The 9,442-nt window shown below is 39.7% G+C and overlaps 1 protein-coding gene across 2 annotated transcripts in view; it reads right to left on the reverse strand.

Annotated features, from left to right (window-relative positions):
- Positions 1 to 9,355, reverse strand: part of LOC122920998 (myoneurin-like) — an 80,696-nt gene extending 71,341 nt beyond the window's left edge. For both annotated transcript variants that reach the window (XM_044270890.1, XM_044270868.1), the window contains exon 1: positions 9,279 to 9,355. The gene's annotated coding sequence lies outside the window, so the exon portion shown is untranslated. The remainder of the gene's footprint in view (positions 1 to 9,278) is intronic.
- Positions 9,356 to 9,442: the final 87 nt, after the last annotated feature.

A 9,442-nucleotide genomic window follows, 5' to 3' on the forward strand; every position in this document is an offset into this window, starting at 1 on the left:
AAATGCTTAGTGTAAAACGTAAAAAAAAATTATAAAAAAAATAGACATATTTGGTATTGTCGCATCCATAACAATTGGCTCTACAAAAATATCACATGCTCTACCCCATCAAATGAACAATGTAAAAAAAAAATTAAAAATTATGCCAAAACAGCTTTTTTTGTCACCTCACAAAAAAACATAATATTCAAAGTCGTATGTACCCCAAAATGGTAGCAAAAATAACATCACCTCATCCTGCAAAAAACAAGCCCTCACGCAAGACTATAGCCAGAAAAATAAAAAAAATATGGCTGTAAGAAAATGCCAACACAAAAACATGATTTAAACAGTTTTTGTGTAAAACGTAAAAATGATGTTGTGTCCATAATGACCGGATCTATAAAAAATATCACATGATTTACCCCATCAAGTAAATGGTATAAATAAAAAAAATTGAAATATGACACCAAACAGCTTTTTTTGTGACTTCACCTCCCAAAAAATAAGATAAAAAGCAACCAGAAAGCCAAATGTACCCCAAAATGGTGCCAATAAAAACTACAGCTTGTCTCGCACCAAAATAGGCCCTCACACAGCTCATTCAACAAAAAATAAAAAAAGTTATCGCTCTTAAAAACCATGACAGAAAATTCTGTTAGAAAATCCAAATGCCGCTTATTCGCTCCTGAGCCCTGGCGTATCCCCAAATATCAGTTTACGACCACAGCTGGGGTCTTACTGTATTCAGGAGAAAGTGGGTAGCAAATTGTGGGGGGATATTCTTCAGTTATCTTTTGTGAAAAAGAAAGTTTGGGCCTAAAGCACCATCTTCTTGTCAAATAAAGTCATTTTTCATGTATTAAAAATTCTATGAAACACCTGTTGAGTGAATTGCTTGCTACACCCCTTAAAAATTCCTTGGGTGGTGTAGTTTACAAAATAAGGTCACTTTTGGGGCGTTTTCACTGTGGGGATAGCTCGGGGTCTCTATAAATGCAACATGGTGCCCAAAGACCATTGCAGCACAATCTGCCCTCCACAAACCATATGGCGCTCCTTGCCTTCTGTGCCCTGTCGTGTGCCCAAACAGCGGTATACAACCACATATGGAGTGTTTATGCAAACTGCAGAATCAGGGTTAGAAATATTGAGGTTTGTTTTGTTGTTAACCCTTGATGTGTTCCAGGAAAAAATTAAAATGGAAAATCTGCAGAAAAAAAAAAAAGTGAAATTTTTAAGTTTCACCTCTATTTTGCTTTAATTCCTATGGAATACCTAAAGAGTTAACAACATGTCTAAAACCAGTTTTGAATAGTTTGAGGGGTTTCATTTCTAAAATGGGGTCAATTGGGGGTTGGTTCTATTATGTAAGCCCCACAAAGTGACTTCCGCACTGGTCCTTAAAAAAGTTGACTTTGGAAGTTTTCCTAAACATTTAAAAAAATTGCTTCTAAAATTCTAATCCTTCTAACGTCATAAAATAATAAAATTACATACCAAAATGATGCCATTGGGAATGGTAATTAATTAATATTTTAATCACTATCTGTCCTAAAAGTAGAGATTTAAATTTAGAAAACAGTGAATTTTTTCACATTTTCGTTAACTTTTTTTATAAATAAAAGGTAAAACGTATTGACTCAAATTTACTATTAACATGAAGAACAATGTGTCACGAGAAAACAATATCAGAATAGCTTGGATAAGTAAAAGCGTTCCAAAGTTGTTACCACATTGCGACATGTCAGATTTGCAAAATTAGGCCTGGTCAGGAAGGGGGTAAAATGGCCCGGTCTGGAAGTGGTTAAACTGTCATTCATATTTTATTTTATTTTTTAAAATGTGTAGAGACAGTGATACTGACCGTTTTGCTATTTTTTTATATTATAAAAATAGCTCTAAAGTGGCCCATTTTGAGCTTTAGCAACTCTCCTCTGTCTTCTGTTTACATAACACAGTCAGTGTAGGCAAGTCCCCACTGTACCCTTTCAGTTTTTTGCCTTTTCTGGGGCGATAACTTTATTTTATTTCAGTTTACATAGCCGTATGAAGGTTTGTTTTTTGCAGGACAAGTTGCACTTTCTAATTCCACCATTTAATCATGCATATAATGTAGTGGGGAACTGGTAAATTCCAAATGGGGTGATACTGTTTTTTTTTTTACGGTGTTCCCTATACGGTAAAAGTGACCTGTTACTTTCATTCTCCAGGTCACAACATACAATTATGGAGATACCACATTTGTATACTTTTTCTTGCATTTTAATACTGAAAAAAAAAAGTTTGAGATATTTGGCTTGTGGGTGAAATTTCAGGATGAACCTAAAATGCACTCTAACCTTTACAGGTGAACTTATTGTGACCTCTAAACTTTTGAATGTACATTTCCAACTGTTCAATGTTTCAGTACTTTTTGCACAACTTGCTGTTCTCTTAGGCTACTTTCACACTGGCGTTTTGGCTTTCCGTTTGTAAGATCCGTTCAGAGCTCTCACAAGCGGTTCAAAACAGATCAGTTTTGCCCTAATGCATTCTGAATGGAAAAGGATCCACTCAGAATGCATCAGTTCCGTCTCCATTCTGCTTTGGAGGCGGACACCAAAACGCTGCTTGTCCTGGCACACAATGTAAGTCAATGGGGACGGATCAGTTTTTTATGACAGAATCTGGCACAATAGAAAACGGATCTGTCCTCTATTGACTTTCAATGGAGTCTATGATGGATCCGTCTTGGCTATGTTAAAGATAATACAAACAGATCTGTTCTGAACGGATGCAAACTGTTGTATTATCTGAACGGATCCGTCTGTGCAGATCCATGAAAGATCCGCACCAAACCCGAGTGTGAAAGTAGCCTAACACGGATCTTAGCTGGAAAATTCACAACAGGTGTTTGATCCGTTAATCACCCAATACATTTCCTGGTTCAATTAGAATTTGTATTTAAACAGTCGTCCTCATCATGCTGTTCACATTTTGACATAATGAGACCAAGACGACACCTAACAATTGATGAACAGTACCTTACAATTGCGAGGCTTCAAGCAGGATGTTCTCAGACTAAGCTTAGAGTATCACAGAGTGTCATCAGCAGGTTGCAACAAAGATACAGAGAGACTGGAAGAGTCACAGAAAGGCATAAAAGTGGACTTCCTCTGGCCACATCCTACACTGATGATCGCTTCATTATGAACAATGCCCTGCGGAACTGGATGATTGCCACACAACTCCAGGCACATTTAAAGGAGGTGTGAGGTACCCAAGTGTCACGTCAGCCCAATCGAAACTGTTTACATCAGCGTGGTCTGCATACTAGACTACCTGCAAGGGTACCTGACCACACCATCAGGGACAGGCGTCATCATCTTGCATGAGCCAGTGAGCACCTATGCTGGACAAGGGACCAGTGGGCCTCAGTGTTGTTCACTGATGAAAGCCAATTCACGCTGAGCAGAAATGATGGCCACCAACAATGTTATGTAAAAATGATGAAATCTCACTCCATTTTCCTTTAATTGTCATGGAACAGCTAAGGGGTTAACTAAGTTTGTAAAATCAGTTTTGAATAACTTGAGGGGTGTAGTTTCTAAAAATGGGGTCATTTATTTGGGGGTTTCTACTATGGCAGCCACACAAAGTGACTTCAGACCTGAACTGGTCCTTAAAGTGGGTTTTGGAAATTTTCTTAAAAATTTTAAGAATTGCTTCCAAAATTCTAAGCCTTTTAACGTCCTACAAAAATGAAATGATATTTTATAAAATGATGCAAACATGATGTAGACATATGGGAAGTGTAAAGTAATTATTTTATTAGGTATCACTATCTGCCAAAAAAGCTGAGATTTTAAAATTTTTAAAATTGAGAATTTTTCAAACTCTGGTAAATTTTGGATTTTTTTAAATAAATAAAATTAAAACATATTGACTCAAATTTATCACTAACATGATGTACAATGTGTCACGAGAAAATAATCTCAGAATGGCTTGGATAAGTATAAGCGTTTCAGAGTTATTACATCTTAAAATGACAATTCAGTGCTTTGGATGAGGGGATGAGGAGCGCACTTTTTCTCCTTTGACTTTAGGTCCAGAGACCCCTCCATTTACCTTTTTATATTTTTCACTGGGTCATTGCCTGACAGGCCTGACTTGGGATTATATATTCTATATACCCTGCATTTGAATTTTGGAGGATACCCTATTTTTTTATGTTTCCCCTGACAAGTTATCAGATGAAACGTCTTTTACCAAGGACAGATCTAGATTCCCCTCACGATGAGGGAAAAAAAGAAGAAAGGAGCGCACAATAGGGTAATATTGTTTAGATAAACGAGTTAGAATGGTGTGAATTATCCACACTCACCTTGTAGGGTTGTGCTAAAATAGGCACAACTCTACTGTAGACTTAGTAGAGATAGGGTCTTTTGTCCAGGGCTGCAGCCGCAGATTGTTGGTTCTTTTCAGCGAGGTGTCCAATCCCCCAGAAAAGAATTTTCAGTGTAAGAAGGGAAGGTTTCTGCCTCGGCGCAAATCACTGGAGAAGACGATCTTATTGCAATTAATCTTCTTGGTTTAATAGAAACAACGCGTTTCGGGGATTTCAAACTCCCCTTCATCAGGTTTCATAGTGATACAGTGAGTGTTACAAAGGAGTAAACATTTATAGATAAAACAAACCAAAAAACCGCCAAAAAGATGCACCTGGGTGACGCCCCCTAAGGGGAGGAGCTACCCTCCAGGTGTCATCCAAAAGTGCAGTTTAAGTTTTTTTAAAAAAGACAGATAATATTCTATTATTTTTATCTGGTTTAGACATAAAACATAAAATCGCTGGCATATTTATTCGATCAGCCTTATATTTGACAAATTCATTTAGACATTCTTTCTGAAAAAGACTCCCTGTCATGTGATCGCAACTGCTAGCGGTCACATGACATAGGAGACCGGAAGTGAAGGCACCCTCTAGTGATCGTGATCCTCTCACAGAGCTAGGGGGAAAAAGCTCCCGGCACTACGATGATTCGCATGTGTGTGGCGCATGCGCAGAATTTATTTCAGAATGACCGCTCTGCAATAAGATCGTCTTCTCCAGTGATTTGCGCCGAGGCAGAAACCTTCCCTTCTTACATCAGACGAAACGTGGCATGTCGGGATATGTTTATAGGGTTTGTTAGGGATACCACCCGGGTTTAGTGTCGGGTATCCGGACGGGGTCGTCCCTTTCAGGGCGAGTGCTCTGTATAGATAGGCAACGGGAACCAATGACCCTAATAAACCCTAGATGAGGGAAAGGGGCTACGAATACCCTACCTATCTCATACAGAAGATCACTAGCCACCTGAATACGCAGTGGAACCGCATTTTTCCTTGCTGAGGCACTTCAAGATTGGTAAGAACTTTCCAATTTTTACATTGCAACGTGATTTGTGCCCCAATATTGATCACCCATTGGGTCACTGGGCTTATTACATCGTATTCCAGGGGCTTGTATGGTCTTGTTTGTGTTTATTATCTGGTGCAGTGCATCAATTTTATTAATATCAGTAAAAGTTAAGTTTTATCTCTTTCTTTTCCCCTTCTTGATATATGTGGTGGTCGTAACCATGGAAACGAGCAGTGTATAATGTGATGGAAAAATGAATCCAGCCAGCAAAGGAGGCAATATGGACAATCACAATACATTAGTAGGTGCCTTGTATTAACTTTCTCTACATGATAAATGCCAGTTGCTGAAGTGAGACAACGGCTTCAATAAATCTACAATCAGAAAATAAAAACGGATTAGAAAAAAGGGCTATATGTTACTATCTGGTTTTAACTAGCAGATAAAACCTTTGGTGACACATTTCCTTTAAAGAGACCCTAAGGTACCGCTACAGTGGAAACCCCCCAAAATTGACCCCATTTTGCAACATCAGATCAACCTGCTCAGATATCTGTAGTTTCCCATCTAGTAAAACAAAACAAAAAAACTGGCAAAACGGCAAAATAGACAAAACGGATGCAATCGCTTTTGTTTTTTTCTACAGAAGCCTGTGTATCGGTGAAACTGATCAGTTTAAGGGCTCATGCACATGAACGTGTGCCGCCCGTTCCGTGCATTGGGGACCACAAATTGCAGTCCTCAATGCACCGGCACCATCTGTGTGGCTGGTGCAGACGGATGCAGACCCATTCAGCTTGAATGGGTACGTGATCTGTCCGCACCGCAAAAAAATAGAACACATTGCGGTGCCTCCGTTCCGCACCACACCGCACCTTCCAGATTGCGGACCCATTCAAGTATATTGCGGACGCGCTGTTTGCAGGCCACAATACGGGCACTGGCTAACAACGGCCGTGTGCGTGAGCCCTAACTAAAATGAAAAAAGTGGCATATAAGAACCCTTAGAAACTTTTTTGCTTGAAATAGGTTAGTTGAGCTTGGGTTGTGTTTTATGGAAGGTAAAGTGTGCTTTAGGGACCTTGTGTCGATTCAGCTCACATTACAATGGGAATTTATAGGACAACTCAAGGACTATTCAATTTACTTATTATTTATTTTGCTAGTTTATTTACAATTCTAAAATGTGAAAAGTATAATTAAGGGTACTTTCACGCTAGCGTTATTCTTTTCCGGCGCTGAGTTCCGTCCTAGGGGCTCAATACCGGAAAAGAACTGATCAGGCAGATCCCTATGCATTCTGAATGGAGAGCAATCCGTTCAGGATGCATCAGGATGTCTTCAGTTCAGTTGCTCTTATGTTTTTTGGCCGGAGAAAATACCGCAGCATGCTGCAGTTTTATCTCCGGCCAAAAATCCTGAACACTTGCCGGAAGTCCTATTCACCCTGATAGAGCTCTATTAGGGTGAATAGGACAAGGCATCAAAAGATCCCAGGTTCTAGCCCCTAAGGGGGAAATAGTTATTAAATAAAAAAGGAAAAAAAAATAAAAACTTTAAGACAAAATATTAAGTATAAATCACCCCCTTTCCCAATTTTACATATAAAATATATAAACAATAAAATAAGCATATTACATATCGCCACATCCCACAAAGTGCGAACTATTAAAATATTTTAAAAAAATCTCCTATGCGGTAAACACCGTAACAGAAAAAATAAATAAAAATCCGCGATTCGCCATTTTTTTTGTCACCTTGTCCCCCAGAAAAATAGGATCGGACTGTTCGATTATGGGCCGGACGTTCCATAAAATGCGGAATGCACACAGCTTTTTTGCCATTTTTTTTTTTTTTTTCCCACATGGTATCGAGTATCGCAATACTTTTTTATGGTATCAAAATCGAATCCAAATTTTGGTATCGCAACAACCCTACATGTCGTAGAGTACACTTTTAGATGCTTTTAATCACAATAGTGTCATACAAGTTCAGTGTAGTTCATATCCAGATAAATGTATTACATTAGCCACTAAATAATTCCCAAACGACCTTTTTCAATGGAATCTGTAAGTATGTATTAAATATGTAATTCTATGTACAGTGAAGGTCACATGGAAAAAAAGTAAAAGGAAGGAGAGAGAGAAGATATCGTAAGCAGCTTAGGGTACTTTCACACTTATTCTTTTCCAGTATTGTTCCGTCACAGGAGCTCAATACAGGAAAAAAGTTTTATCCTAATGTATTCTGAATGGAGAGCATTCCGTTCAGGATGCATCAGTTCAGTCGCTCTTACGTTTTTTGGCCGGAGAAAATACCGCAGCATGCTGCAGTTTTCTCTCCAGCCAAAAATACTGAACACTTGCCAGAATGCCGGAACCGGCATTAGTTTCCATTGAAATGTATTAGTGCCAGATCCGGCATTAAGTGTTCCGGCAAAACGGATCCCATTTTCCTGTCTGCGCATGCACAGACCTTTAAAAAATGCAAAAAAAATTAATACTGGATCCGTTTTTCCAGATGACACCGGAGAGACGGATCTGGTATTTCAATACATTTGTCAGAACTGTTGCCTGAACTGCCTGCCTGATCAGGAAAACTGTATGCAAACGCATGTCATTTGCAGACTGATCAGGAGCCTGATCCGTCTCACAAATGCATTGCAATACCGGATCTGTTTTTACCGGTGTCATCCGGAAAAACGGATCCGGTATTTATTATTTTTCAGATTTTTAAAAGGTCTGCGCATGCAGTTCTAGAAACTGGATCCGTTTTACCAGAACACTTAATACCGGATCCGGCATTAATACATTTCAATGGAAATTAATGCCGGATCCAGCATTCCGGCAAGTGTTCCGGAATCTTGGCCGGAGAAAATACAGCAGCATGCTGCGGTATTATCTCCGTCCAAAAACCGTACAGTGACTGAACTGAAGACATCCTGATGCATACTGAACGGATTGCTCTCTATTCAGAATGCATTAGGATAAAACTGATCAGTTTTTTCCCCTAGGACTGAACTCAATACTGGAAAAGTTTAACGCAAGTGTGAAAGTACCCTTAGGGTACTTTCACACTAGCGTTTTTTTTTTCCGGCACAGAGTTCCGTCCTAGGGGCTCAAATCCGGAAAAGAACTGATCAGTTTTATCCCCATGCATTCTGAATGGAGAGTAATCTGTTCAGGATGCATCAGGATGTCTTCAGTGCAGTCACTGAACGGCGTTTTGGACGGAGGAAATACCGCAGCATGCTGTGGTATTATCTCCGTCCAAAATTCTGGATCAGTTGCCATTAATTCTGGATCCGACTTTAATTTACATTGAAATGTATTAGTGCGCAATGCCGGATCCGTCCTAAAATATATAACGGATCCATTTCTCCAGATGACAAACAGAGAGACGGATGCGTTCTTGCAATGTGTTTGGAAGACGGATCCACATCCGGACCAGTCTACAAATGCTGTCCGTTTGCATGCAGATTTCCTGATCCGGCAGGCAGTTTCGGCGACAGAACTGCTTGCCGGATCACTCTGCCGCAAGTGTGAAAGACAATAATAATGAGCACTAGTGACACCAATATATCAGCCAATCAGGCCTGCACTTGCACTTTCCAACCGGCCTCCCAAAAAAAAAGAGCAGGAATCTGATTGGCTACAGGGCAATTCTGTCAACAACCTGCAGAAAGCAGTCTAAAGAGAAAACAATGGGCGCCATGAAATACCCCCTTTTATTCATTTCTCAAATATTTTTACATGGCTGAATCCTGAGCAGCAGGGAGTTACTTGAGGAAAAGCCTAGTTGTCCATAGAATACCGTGTGTAAACTACTCAGACGCAGCGCCACACACACGGTAAGTACACACGGCAGAGCCTCTGCTGTCAGAGCGCACACATATTACATGTTACAGACTCACCTCTGTTCATTGCAGCCTCGCTCCCACCCTAGACATTCTGACCTCATCAGGTGGGAGGTTGTTCCAGAGCGTGTTTGTAAATAAAGTTTGGTAGGGGGGATAAAAAAAAAACGTGTATTTTGCCGAGTGACGTCGCAAGCAAAGCTGATTGGCTGGTCTCTTCA

This window comes from Bufo gargarizans, chromosome 1 (genome assembly GCF_014858855.1).
Source record: "Bufo gargarizans isolate SCDJY-AF-19 chromosome 1, ASM1485885v1, whole genome shotgun sequence".
Lineage (NCBI taxonomy): Eukaryota > Metazoa > Chordata > Amphibia > Anura > Bufonidae > Bufo > Bufo gargarizans.